This window comes from Trachymyrmex cornetzi, unplaced genomic scaffold (genome assembly GCF_001594075.2).
Source record: "Trachymyrmex cornetzi isolate Tcor2-1 unplaced genomic scaffold, Tcor1.1 scaffold371, whole genome shotgun sequence".
Taxonomy (NCBI): domain Eukaryota; kingdom Metazoa; phylum Arthropoda; class Insecta; order Hymenoptera; family Formicidae; genus Trachymyrmex; species Trachymyrmex cornetzi.
In genome coordinates, this window is record NW_017298440.1 from 194,721 (window position 1) to 209,862 (window position 15,142).

Genomic DNA, 15,142 nt, shown 5'->3' on the forward strand with positions numbered 1-15,142 from the left:
TATTACAATTCTAGTTGAGATAACTAGAATTCTGATTAATATAATTATTCTGGTAAAAATAAGAATTCTAGTAGATTTTATCACAAATATTGCATCAATCAGAATTCCGGTTATTTTCAACCAGAAATTTTTTTCAGTGCAAGACAATTAATTCTATTAGATTATTAAAATAATTATATAGGACGCCAAAAGCTGGTTGCTAGAATGTTAAAACTCTTTGCAATATTATTTATTATGTGTGTTTGAGCGTCTTACATAATAATTTCGATAATCTACAAAATTATTTATAGCATCCGGCTAAATTTTTAAGTACTACAGTAAAATCATTCTTTCTGTATAGAAAAATAAAAGTATGTTGTTTTAAAGTATGTTCTTTATATATATTTTTTTTTTCTTTATATTTTCGTTCTTTTCTCGTGATAATTTCAGAGTAACAATTTTTCAGTTGTTATTGCAATAAATAAGCGATATTTGTTAAACTAGGAAATAACAACGAAATGAATTAATAATATGTAAAATAATACGTTAGTATTATATCTAGATACATTCTTCAATGTACGTGTACGCTGCGTATGCGTATTAGTTATAAATTATGTTAATTCAATGATTAATTCAGTTAATTATAAACACACCGGCAGAAAGTCAAACAGATTAATGGATAAATACACGCCTGCTAAATATGAATACTCTCGACGATAATCATTGTTTGTCAAAATCGTGTTCGAAACCGCCGGCTCGAATGACGTGCTATCAATCACGTGCATCGGTGCATCGGACTTGCACCGCTTGGCGTTACTTTCTTCGTTACGAGATCCGTATTGTTACATCACCGGCGTGAATATGTTTATTAGAGCGGTCGACAACCCGTACCCTCTCACGCCTCTTTTATTCTCCTCTCCTCATCCTCCGTCTCTTTTTCCTGTGGAATTTAATTCTGCTTTCTCCGAGCTGACTTATCGAAACGATATCTGCGTAAACTATACGCGTTACAAATAGAAACGTAATAGTACCGAGGAGTAATTAAGGAATACATAGTTAATTAGATAGTCCTTTAATGTTTTAATAAATAAAACGTTTTGGTTTTAATGAATGAATTAAAACGCATAAACAATAATAAGATTAGGAAATAAGACTGTTTATGTTAGAAACATTACTTTAAATACGAAGCGCCACTACTGTCTGAATGTTAAGATGTTGAACTATTATATATATTCATTTAAATGAATTAATTTCGGAAATTATAATTACTAAGGTCTCGATGGTCTAGAGGCTTAGAGGATGCTCGCATGGAAAGATCCAAATTCCACTCCCGGCTGAAGCAATATTTTTCGCAATAAGCTTGTTACAGTTTTTTAAGATCAAATTTGGGAAATTTAGGGGGATTATTAATATTTCAGATTGATTGCGTTGAGAGTCCGACAACCATATCGGCGCGCAATTATAATTTCTGAAATTAATTCATTTAAATAAATATATATGTAATAGTTCAACATCTTAACATTCAGACCGTAGATAATAATAAGATTAGGAAATAAGACTGTTTATGTTAGAAACATTACTTTGAATACGAAGCGCCACTACTGTCTGAATGTTAAGATGTTGAACTATTATATATATATATATAGTTCAACATCTTAACATTCAGACCGTAGTGGCGTTTCGTATTTAAAATAATGTTTAAAACGTATACATATTTTGTAATGGAAATACATATTTTCGCGAAATATTTCGGAGAATTCAAAATTATGCAAACAATATTATTAATAAAAAAGCGACACTCCAATTTTACAAAGGAAATATCTGCTGTTTAAAATCTGTCGTTATTCGTCCTGAAAAATTTTAAGCTTCTATTATAAGTTTAAATTAATATATTCAAATATTATAAACATATCAAATAAATTATCTCTACTCATTTAATTTAAATTATCAGGCTATCCATATTCAATTATTTAAAAAATTATAATAAAATGTTGAAACTCGACCTGATCTAATTTTTCATCTACTCCTGAATCGATTTGTCTTTATCTGTTCTTTGAAAAGAATTTTGTTCCATTTTATGGATCAACGATTCTAAAACTTACTGGTTTACAATGTTAGAGAGAAAAAGGAAAGGAAAATAGCAGATAAATCCGTATATGTCGGTATTTACACGATGCCTTATCATATACAACGAGGCCTACGCCTACGTGTCACAAGTGCAATCGAGAATTCTTGCCCGCAGGACATCGTGACCGTTTCATAACCGTTACGACAGAACCACCGGACAGAACGGCATTCCTTGGCAGTCGCGATTTCAATATGATCTCGTGAATGAATCCCAGTAATTCTCGACAGGCGTTCCGAGGATCTCACACTGAAAAGAGGAATCGTGTAGCGCGAGACCTTTTCGCTGCCGATTTAAAAAATCGAGGACCATTTCAAGACACCCGCATTTAAAACTTTATGTAAATCGCTTCGTTACTTCAATAGTGAGACAACTAAAAAAGACGTGATTTTCGAGTTATTATATGAACGAGTTAAGTATAATACACAATTGGAAAATTTGTATTAAATTTAACACATTTCACAAACATGCCCTAAACGGTCCATTCAAATTTTTGTACTGATTTAACACAAAAAGAATATGGTAATAAATAACACAAATAGTATGTAAAAAAGTTAACATGATAAATATAATACTGACACAATTTATAAGCAATCTGTGGAAACATATTTTTCAATAAAATTGATATTTATATGTTAAATTAACACGTATTTTATTTATTCGACTTAGAATTTACGTTTTAAAACGTATTATTTTAATTTTATTTTTCACTTATTTATACATTATAATATTACTTATACATTATAATTTTGACACTAAGAAATGTTAAACATCAATTAATTTGTTAAAAACTCAATATAAAATTCGAACAAGACTTGTATGGACCAATATAATTCAAAAATTTTTCACTATATAAATATTGTTCTATTGGAAGCGAATTAATTTAATTTCATAAAAAAATCATCAAAATTATTTCAACTCGAAGGCGGTAATTTTTTTTAAGAATTATAAAACAAGAAGGACAAAAAGGACATTTCCGTAGGAGCAATTTATTGGTGATACATTAGCTAAACATTGAGAATATATTAAGCCAATATTGAACAAGTATTATGCTAATATTGTACCAATAAATTATGCTACTAGGATTGATCACGTTAAGAATATATTTTTCTCGCTATCTAATTAACTAAATATCTGATTTAGTTAATAATTTTCTATCAAAAATAGTTTCTGAAAATTGCAAAAAAATAGTGTCTAAAAAATAGGTTCTCCATGATTCTTTCTTGAGAAATTTAAGTTTTTGAAATTAAACCGACGAAAATAAATCAATTAATAGTAGAGGAAAGTCGCCGATACTGACATAGGTCTTCTAAAGTGTCCCCCCCCCCTCACCCCTTTATTTCTCAGGAACTAACTATTAATACTAATAAACTTTATTAATACTAATAAAATCATGATCTGTTTAGCTAATTAAAGAAGTACAAACTCATAATTCATATATTTGTGGCTTATTTCTATATCAAATCAGTTAAAAACAAATTCTATGAATCTGAGAAGAAAATTCTTACGGTTTTTCTTTTGCAAATTGCGTAATTAAAATAATAGTGACTATATTATTGATAATATTATGTTATTTTTAATGTTTATAGTTTCATAAATTAGTTTTCTTTACAGAATAGGATATATATTTATTTATAAAATAGGAATGTTGATATTATTGCCTACTATGTCAGTTTTGGAGCTCATTTTGTCAGACGCTCATTTTTGCATAACTTACGAAAAACTTAATTATTGCAAAATTGCAAACAGTATTATAAAAATTGCTTATACTATCTGATAGAAGACACTTTTTACTTTGTATTTATGTTTCTGAAGTTGTGTATTTTTATCTTTTATTTAAGAAATATTGTCTAAAAACAAAGTGGTATGTCGGTATCAATGACCTTCCTCTAATAATCTTATTTTCAGCCAAAGTGAATCTTACAATTAGTGCTAAATAATATCAAATGCAAATTTTAGCAAATATGAAATTGAAATAATATATTTGCAAAAATTTGCATTTAGTATTATTAAGATCCTCTTTGTGATTAAAAATAGGGGGGATCTCGTTTGCCTACAGTTCGATTGCCTACATGTATTATTGCCTACAGTTCGATTGCCTACGTGCGCTTTTGCGCACAAATAAAAATTGTAGAAACGGAGTTACTTTTGTCTACATGTACTATTGCCTACAGCTCGATTGCCTACATACATTATTGCCTACGGCTCACAACCTTCCACGCGAAATGAGGGTTACCTCACACCAACAAATGGTTTGGTTAGGGTTAGATTTTTTTGGAAAAATATTCCAAGCGGACACTGTCTACGCTGACACCCCACTGTTCACATGACAGATTTCCTAAAAACATAAATTACTTAACTTTAATTTTATATTTGTGCGCAAAAGCGCATGTAGGCAATCGAACCGTAGGCAAAAGATACTGGTAGGCAATCGATTTGTAGGCAAAAGCAACCATCTCTTGAAAATAGAGTTATTTTTCTTAAGTGATTAATTTTTTTAGTTGTGTCACTTTCAAAGTAAAAGAGCGATATTATAATTTTCGTTTCTTCTTTCATCGTTTAACAGCAAAGTGTTTGACATTTAAAGTTTGCGGTCGGAAAATTGTCGAAAGATCGTCGAAGAATGCATAACGTTCATCCTCTTTCCAATATATTTTGCATAAAAGCGTATAATATTAATGATGAGCGCGCATGCAATATCGAGAGCGGGTTTATTAGCGACGCAATATTTTTCCTTTTTCAAGGTCAGCGAGAGGCGGAACGGGGAAACTTATAGAACTAGTTCTATAAACGAGATTCCACGAGCTGTAAATTGGCGCGAAAAAAAGGCGCACACGCACCTCGAAAGCAGCTGTTTTATCTCTTTCTTTTCTCCGCGAACTAAAACATCCTTGGCTTTCAAAGCCACCCCTCCACCACCCCCCTTTCCACTTGTACTCTTCCTGTTCCCGTTCCCTTCCTCTCTTACATCGTAGCTTTAATTATCGCCTCAAAGGGCCCCGCCTTTTTGCTTTATTTAGCCATCGATGACGTTCCCTTATCCTGCACCGTCAAAGAAATTCTCAGGGACGTTAATTAACCTTCGAACGCAAAAAAAGCGGGACTACAAAAACGAATATGGGTGCAGCGTCCATATTCATTGCAATAATGAAAGGAAGAAAACTATTCTTTGACCTCTTTCATGCGTGCCCTGTACCATTTCACTTCCGACAAAATAGGATTTCTGCAATAGCTTCTATTTTCAAGAACACATTCTCATAATCGCATGTAGCTGATTTTCATATACCAATACAACTTATAAATCCCCCATTTCCGAACGTAAATAAATTCAGAGTGTAGGTATAACATTAATTCCGCTCAAGGTATTAAATTAATCTCATTAAAAGAATTAAAACAAAAACGGTAGAAAAGTTCGAACTCGAAAAAGGATTTTTGTAAATCTATAATCCATAACTCTGCAGTGAAATTCAGGATACGCAAGCATTTTGTATGTTTCAAATAACAATAACATCGACTATATTTCAGTTAGTTGATTGTCAAAATAACTGGTTGTTTACATTTTAATTCGTACACTGATAGAAAGAAAATAGTCGCCGTTACCGTTAAATTAATTATGTACTTTATGGTCATTTCCGGAGCCAACTGTATACTTTTTTATATAACTGTAAATGTAATTATTTTTATTATTAACATTATAGCAGTGGTGACTATAAAAATGGAATTCCTAATCATAATTATTTTATCATATAATTTATAATCATTTTCGGTGCCAACTATATATTTCTTGGTCAAAGCATAAATATAATTATAACGTTAATAATAATAAATATATTTATAATTATATGTTTGTTAAAAATATAAATATAATAATAATTATTATTAGCATTACAACAGCAATGATAATTATGGAAATGAAGCTTCTAATTAAAATTATTTTGCCATGCCATTATACTCACAAATAGCAAACATTTTTCTGTCAGTATATTTCTTGATGAATCTTGTATTCATTAAACAAATAAAGATAGATCCGTCAACTTTGGCAACTGACCGATTATAAAATGGCACAATTACATATCGCAAATGAAGATGAAGCTACGATACATCGAGGATGGCGGGATCGAAGAGAAGGAAATTTACATTGTGACGGAAATCACACGCAGTAAAGAGTTAACAACGAATTACGAGCTGCAATGAACCCCAGTCTCGACTCGTGAATTATCTGTCGGGACATAAATTCCAATTTGCAGCTGACATTTGGTACCGTTCAATACTCGGCCTCACGCTTATACATTTCTCCCTTTTTTCCCCCTCTCTTTCTTTCTTTTTGCCGCTTCGATAATGGCAAAATGGGCCAGTGATTTTGCGCGTTCGACTTTAAGAGACGTGATGAAATAGAAGAGACGGAAAAAAAAAAGAGGAAAGAACGAGGTAGAGAAAATCCAAGAGTAGAGTTCCATCGGCGACGCGGAATCGCTCGCGGATGATTTCCGTCGATGAAATATTCATAATTTAATATGTCCCTCTTTCAGTCTCTCCATCTCTTCTTTTCTCTCTTATTCAGGCAGGACGGGACGTTCGCGAGAGATGAAATATTCATTCTCAAGATGACGATGATGTCGGTCCGAGAAAATGCGTCACGCGTCATCGATTTCCTCACGAGTAATTCGAGCGGAATCCTCGACGCGACGCGTGGTTTTTTGCGATTCCTCCAATCTCTTTCCCAACCTTTTAATCCTTCCACTCGATCTGCGAGTTTAATACACCGTTTTTCATTGCAATCGAAACTTTTCGAATGTAAGTCTTTCTCGTTACTCTCTCTCTCTCTCCCCTCCCTCTCTTTTTCCCTTTTGTATTTTAATTTTACAGTTTCGATTGCATGTAAGAAAATAACGAGTTGCTTGATATTTACGAGAATCCACCTCCGAGATATTTTTCCGTCCAATTTACATTTTACGCAATTTCCAATTTTCCGATGTATCTCGCGGAAATATGTATTTCCGTACTCGTTAGTTTTGCAGCGCCGGCATGACTTAGCAAATATCCGGGCATCGACGAACTCCTTCGTCGATATAAGATATTTCGTGCGTAAACTTCACGTACAATTCGTTCGCTTTTTTACAGAGGACTACTAAATTTAGCGCGTATTTTTTTCGCACTCATCTAAGTGAGAGAGAGAGAGAGAGAGAGAAACGATGCACGTACACAACAGACAATAGAATATGTTTCAAGTCCGACAAACCGAATCGACGGGCAGTTTATAAAATTGAAAAATGTATTTGCAAATTTGAATATGAATGTTATTAAGCAGCGAGATCCGCTTCGACCTAAAATAGAATTCTTTCTTTTATTTAACCTATGCCTAAATTCTAGGCAAAGTCGTGAGGCTTGTAATATATTCTTGTAAGACTTGTAAGAATTTTTAAGTGCTTATACAATATTTTTACAGACAGCTTCTTACTAGCCATAAAATTTACAAGAAATCGTAGATATTTACGAATATTAATCGTACGTCTTATAATACATACGTATAAAATTAGGATACTAGTCATAAATTCTTACAAGTTTTACGAGAACACGGTACGAATCTTACGATTCTGCTTAGAATTGACCCATTATAGTCTCATCGATCTAATTTCCATTTGTAAAAGAATACAGTACGACGGCAGACTAGAAAAAGAAGAGCGGAAAAGAGATAGATAAAAGCTGTATTACTGATGTTCATAAATAAGAACACAATCTTCTAAGAACATAAAAGTAAAAAGAAAAGCAGAAAAATAAAAATATATCGAATAGCAAAAATAGTACAAAAGAAAGAGAGTAATACAAATAAAATAAAAAAATAAAATTATTAGTTTAATTAAATTAAACTGTATAGAAGCAAAGATAGAAAACAAAGGATAACATAGTGAATAAAAAGTAAAAGAACGAGAGATAGATAGATAAAGGCATTTATTACTATTCCAAGGCAACCTCTCTGAGAAAATAAAATGAACAGTAAAAGAATGAAAATATACAAATAACAAAAATAACACGACAAAGGTAATACAAATAAAATATAAAAATAAAAACTATAAATTGTATAAAAGCAAAGTTAGAAACCAAAGGATAGCGAGTAGAAAGAGAGAGAGTAAAGAGAGAGAAAAAGAGAGCAGGATTTCGGTATTCCATACTCGCGACTCCCGCACAAGAATTCCAAGAATTTTACAAGGTCGTAAACATTCGAGCCGCAAAACATTACGCAGCAGCGGTTATAATAACAATTGTCACTACAAACCGTATGTGCGATACGATTTAGGATACCTTCTAATATTTGCCGAATACGTAAGAAAAATAAGCGAGTTAGTAACAGAGTTTCTTTCAGACGCGTTTTTTAAAACAAGTTAGAGAAAGAGAGAAATATACGTTACTTAAATAATTTAACAAGAATCATAATTACAAAAATAAAAATTGTGGCTCCAAAAAGGAATTAAAAAAAACTAAATTACCGACGCTGCGTATTAATACGTAGCAATAATATTTAATAAAGATTAGACCAGGATTGCTAAAAATTCTTCGTCCTAAAATTCCATAACTTTTCCTTAATTTCTGGATACATTTTATAATTTTTCTTAAGGGGTTACACCATCTTGACCGCCTAAAAATCATAGGTAACTTTTGGTAATTTTTTTAAGGAAAACAATGAAAGTGATGAGAAATTTGCTTTAAGGCTTTTATAGAACAAGTCTTTAGCTATAAAATTATATATTTTTCATCTCTCTTTTTTAATGAAAAATGGCGACACTAGAGCCATTGTACTGAATGTCGTTTCGCTGTGACCGTTAAATCGGCGTTGCGCGGATCTCAAAAACTGTTTATTCGATTTACTTGAAATTTACACAGAATCTTCTTTTTGATATAATCTAAAGAAATACATACGGATTTTGCGATATGTTAAAAAATTTTTTTTTATTAACATTTCTTTGACGAAATTTTTTGGCCAAAAATAAAACTTTTTTTTCAAAAGTTTTTCGTCATTTTTGTAAAAATCAATATTTCGAAATATCCGTAAGTATTTCTTTAGATTATACCAAAAAGAAGATTCGGTGTAAATTTCAAGTAAATCGGAACAGTTTCCGAGATCCCCCCCGCGCAACCCCGATTTAACAGTCGCAGCAAAACGATATTCAGTACAATGGCTCTAGTGTCGCCATTTTTCATTAAAAAAGAGATGAAAAATATATAATTTTATAGCTAAAGACTTGTTCTATAAAAAGCCTTAAAACAAATTTTTCATCATTTTCATTGTTTTCCTTAAAAATATTCCCAAAGTTACCTATGATTTTTAGGCGGTCAAGGTGGTGTTAACCCTTTCATTAAATTTTTTTTGCATTTTTTCTCCATTTGGAAATATTTTGTTAAGAAAGTAATTTAACATAGCAATGTAAATTACTATTAATGTTGCTGAAACTGCTTGCATTTAATTGTTAAGTCGAAATTTATTAAACTTCTATAAAGCCAAGAATTTTAATTTTCCAGAAAATTTTGCAAAATAATCTGATTTTTTCCTAATTTCCCTGACATTTTCCTGATCTTTAATTTTGTGGCAATCCTGTAAAAGCTCCGGTCATAAAAGTCATACATATTACGCAAATCTTACTATTACTTATTATTCCCTTAAAATATTTTTTATTATCTCTTTATGTAAAGCATCAAAGAATCATGGTGATTATTTAGGGGAAAGTCCACTCATTGTCGGTTAGCGCATATTGAATCTATTTTCTCACGTGTAAATTAAAAAATGCTCGCGATCAGTTTAGATAGAAAATAAATACAAGCTCTCTCTGTTTCCGTTCTGTCATCGCAACTTTTTCCGTCAAGTATTTTTTTACAACTATGTGAAATTAAAACAATTTCATCACGTTCTCCACACCGTGTTTTCCACTCCAATTATAATTCCGAATCAGAATTGACACAGGAGCTCCAATCAGCGATCCCAATTTCTAGTATAATTATCTTACGGTATCAGAGCGAAATTGTCGGGACCCGCAGAAATTTTTAAAAACACCGAGCTTACGTATTCCAACGTCCACGGATGCAGCTCACATTCGCGTTCCGAGTGATCGGTACGATTTCCTTTGCCAGATCAACTGAACGTGAGGCTCACCTGAGATCTTAGCGGAGAGTCGGCGGATCCAGGAGATCCACGGATGAATGATTATCGAACTGCCGTACGGAGAGCAAGATATTACTTTCGGGAGAGACGACTCGGAGCACACCTCACAGGACGAATGAGCGACACAGAGACGACTCGCACAACACGACGCGCGCGAGATGACTGGCGCGGGAGTCGGGAGCTGCCTCAGCTGCCGAGTGCCAAAACACACCCTCCTCGCCCCCGATGACACCCCGCATACGTATCAGAGTCCTCCGGGGAAATGACGGAAATGCGTGCGGAAATAAAGTTCTCTATACTGTAATTACAAGGTAAGAAACGTTTCGTATTTATGTTGGAAACGGTCCACTCAAATCCTTGTTAAGATTTTATGTTACATTTTTAACGTGTCCGAACGTTAATTCAACATAATATGGTTGTTTAAATATTCTCTGAATATTGTTTGGTTATGTTATAAATTGATATTCAACGTTTCTTAGTGTCGGAATAAAATTTAATAAAACAATTTGTGAATAAATGAACAGATAACATAACAATAATGTATCTTAAAACGTAAATTCCAAGAATAAAACGCGTGTCAATTTAACATATCATAAACGTTAATTTCGAAAAAATATGCTTCCACAGTTTATTTATAAATCGTATCGGTATTATATTCCTCTCTTATATTAATTTTTTTATATAATATTTGTATTATTTTCTAAAATATTCATCTTGTATCAAATTAACACAAAAATTTGAGTGAATTTGGAACACGTAAAACGTGTTAAATTTAAATATAAATTTTCTAGCTGTGCAAAAGAGAGAGAAAAGGGATAACTTGATTTACTTTTTTCCTACGTAATAATTATCTTTAACAAAGAATATTTTTTTAATAATCTTAAAATATATTCATTACAGAAAAACTCATTATTATGTAATTACAAGAACTTATTTTCTATAAAAGAAAATTATAAAATTTATCAAAAAAAGCAGTTTTATATATATGTATAATAAGCAATATTTAGTCCGGAAAAACAATTCGGCGCGCAATTAGAAAAAGACTACAATATAGTATATATGCAAGTACATATACCATATAGTATATATTAGTAATTCAAGATTGAATTATTTAAAAAGCAACGAAGATCCAGCTCCGACCGTAATAGGCAGTTAAATTTCTAGTACTGATTGAGTTTCTCAAATATACGGTCTAAAAATATAAATATATTGTTATAATAAGCAAATCAAAATGTTGCTTTATTTAATAATTTCATTAAGATATATATATTTAATAATTCGGTTCAAAGTAAATTTACTAATTCAGAATATATTTTGAATAAATTTGATGCTTGTGATGAACTTACAGATTTGCGGATATATAAACTTTTGAAATATTTGGAACAAGTAATTATTATTTGTGTACAATATATATCTTCCTGTGTGTGTATCGTTCGGAGATATTTGAACATTCATGGGTGTGTCACATTAAAAGATAATATTAAATTTCTTGATGTATATTAATCTCCACAATCTTTTGAAACGAAATTGTGTTATGCGATAACGATATTTGTACTTTTATGAGTAATCTGTTTTTCTGGACGTTTTTAATTTAATTTTTTAATCTAAAATAAATTTAACACACCTAGGAGAAAAAGTAATGGTCAAATAATGAATTGAAAAAAAATCTTAATGCATTAAAAATAATATCATATTTATATATAATTATTCTTAACGTAAATACATTTGTGAATAATTTTGTGAATAATTTTATTTTTTACGCATTTAGATCTTTTGTCTGCTCATCAATTCACCATTACTTTTCATTCTAAATGTGTTTGCATTCAATGAGTTTTTTTCAATTTGTTTTAAGTTTAATAAGTTAATCTAAATCACTGTATAAATGAATCAAATAAGTGAGGAAAGAACCGAGGCTACATCTTGGTGCTTAATAATATTTTTATATATATTAATTTTATATATAATCTTTCATTTTTATAATATAATTGTGCACCGCTTACTGCCGGACTAATTGAAATGCAATCGTAAACTGAAACTGAAACAAATGAATTTCCCCGATAATTTATACAATAAGTTTGTTAAAATTAGAACGCTTGTATCTTCTTTGTTGAAAAAAATCACTTTAATTTGATTTATTACCGATAGCTATTATTCAAGACTTTAAAAATGGAAAAATTGAAAATTTTAGGCAAATAAAATTCTGCGGAATTTCCTCGATAACATTTATTTGAAAAACAAATGTTATTATGCCAAAAATATAATTTTATTTACACACAAAGGAAATATATAATCAGGGTATCAATCATGAAACTTTATCCCTAGGATGAAAAGTGAAAAGTGAAAATTTTTACCATTGAAATTAATGGAGAAATTTTTCACTTTTCACTTTCCATCCTAGGGATAAAGTTTCATGATTGATACCTAGTGTGGTTAAAAGTAGGGATTTCTCCTTAACGTAGGGAATTTTTACCTCAAAAAAGGCGTAGCGAATTTTTAATTCTTACATTTTGGTCTTTTTTAACTTAAAATTCCCTACGCCTTTTTTGAGGTAAAAATTCCCTACGTTAAGGAGAAATCCCTACTTTTAACCACACTGTATATAATGCCAAATATTTTAATGCTAATAGAATTATATAGTTATGATAAGGAGAACTTTCTCTTCCAGCATAAAATATAATGAAATGAATATCTTGGTAGTTAAGGTATTATTATAAAATATAACAATTCTAACTTTTTGTTTTTGAAAAACTGATTCATATTCGGAAATTATATACTAAATGCGTCAGGAAAAATTATTTATATTATTCTCTAAAATAAAAAATAAATTTATCAATATAAGGACTCTTGATGTCAAATTAACAAAATAAATAATGGAAAGGGCACATGTAAGAGTCGGTTATAAAATTTGCACAAATAATAAGTCAAGAAATTTAAGAAATAGAAATCGACTATAATTAAATTAAATTAAAATTGAAATAATAATTATACATACCTAACATGTTTCGGCTACTGGTTTGAGCCTTCGTCACATGTTATAAGCGAGTATTTTGTAAAGTTGGGAAAGTTACTTTGTAAAAATAACTAGTTACAGTTACAGTTTTTTTCTTTCAAAAGTAACTAGCTACAGTTCCAAATTACCGAGACTAAAAATTAACTCGTTACAATTACAGTTACTAAAAAAGTAACTTTTCAGTTACTTTTTTGTTATCATAACAGAACAATATCAGTAACATCGATATCGTTGGCTGTGTTCAGCAGAGAAAGCAGCGCTTTGCAACTGTCGTAAAATTATTCAATACGATTGGTCTTGCCCTTAGTTCCTCATTGGAGCTAAATGTATAAACTAATCATATTCAAAAATTTTACAACAGTTGCAAATCTGTTTTCTCTGCTCAACGCAGCCATTAGGGCTATTAAAGAAAAAAATAATTTACGTTTACAATTTACTAATCAATCAAAAAATACTTCGAAGCATTTGTAGCATTAAGTGGACCGTAGCCTTAATCAGTATTCAGATTTTACTCAATCACATTAAATTGACAAATAAATGTAAAATGTGAAGTAACTGTAAAAGTAATTGTTAAATTAGTTACTAGTTATTGGAAGAAATGTAACTAAGTTAAGTTACAGTTACAGATGGAAAAAAGGAACTAAGTTAAGTTACAGCTGAAAAAAAGTAAATGTAACTGTAACTTAGTTACAAGTAACTAGTTACTTCCCAACCCTGACTGAAAAATTATACGTTCGTTGTGCAATGCCCAATGAGTGCTTACACGAATTTGCTCGCAAACAATTGGAAAATCGATTGTTGGTGAATTCAATAATCTGGTAAGATAAAAACATGAAAGATATAATTAATTTGTGATACAATACAAGCAAGCCCGTTATTTTGAACTTTATAATACCGACTCTTACATGCCCTTTCTATTATTTATATTCTTGAAAATAAATTATTCCTTCATGATAAATTTTTTATCACAAGATGGAACGTTTATAAATTAAAAAAGAATTTGCTTGCAATTCTTCAGTTATATCGGAAGTTCGACTCGACAAAAATAATCTTTATTCACATAATTTGTAAAATATATTATTGAGAACCGCTGAAGCTTGGATCCCTCGTGGCTTATTTTAAAGAGTTTATCACACAATTTATAGTTGGCATTAACAACAAATTACTCCACAAAGTTTTAATCGAAAACGCAGCACCATTTAATTGAACTTTTCCTCTGCGGCCTCCTCTCTGCCAAGAGAAAGAGAGAGGGGGGAGAGGAAGAAGGAATTCAATTAAAAAGTACTGTGTGACTATATACGCTAATGTAAATTTAATGCCTCGCGGCTTTATCGTTCATTTAGCGACAAATGTGACCATCTCTCTGTCTCTTTCCAATTTTGTTCTTATTATATAAAATATAATCGCGTAATCAGATTAATAACCAGTACCATTATACCATCGCGTATAACCAATACGCAATAAAAATCATTATTTTCGTTAAAGTACGTCGCACGGACTCAATTTTGATTATTTCAATATTTTGATCATTCCAAGTTAACCCTTGAACACCACACTATTTTCGCCACCTGATTTCACCACACACGGGTTACGGTAACTCTGGAGTCTTCTTTTGCTTTTATTTCGGAATCTAATGCATCAATTTTAACTTCTTTTTTTTTAATCGATACAACAGACAGTAAGTAAAAAGAATATATAGATAAGAATATCATAAAACTTCCGAAAATCAAGATATTTTGAAAAAAAAGAAGAAAGAAATTTTAAAATTAAAAAAATCGTTTTTTTAATAAATTAGTTATTTTCCAAAAAAATGATACAAGGTTTTAATTTACAGAAATCGAAATATTAAGTTGTATTTTAAGAAAAAAAAACATTA

General features: G+C 30.8%; 1 protein-coding gene across 2 annotated transcripts in view; it reads right to left on the minus strand.

Annotated features, from left to right (window-relative positions):
* Positions 1-10,399, minus strand: part of IRSp53 (Insulin receptor substrate 53 kDa) — a 131,341-nt gene extending 120,942 nt beyond the window's left edge. For both annotated transcript variants that reach the window (XM_018511432.1, XM_018511431.1), the window contains exon 1: positions 10,248-10,399. The gene's annotated coding sequence lies outside the window, so the exon portion shown is untranslated. The remainder of the gene's footprint in view (positions 1-10,247) is intronic.
* Positions 10,400-15,142: the final 4,743 nt, after the last annotated feature.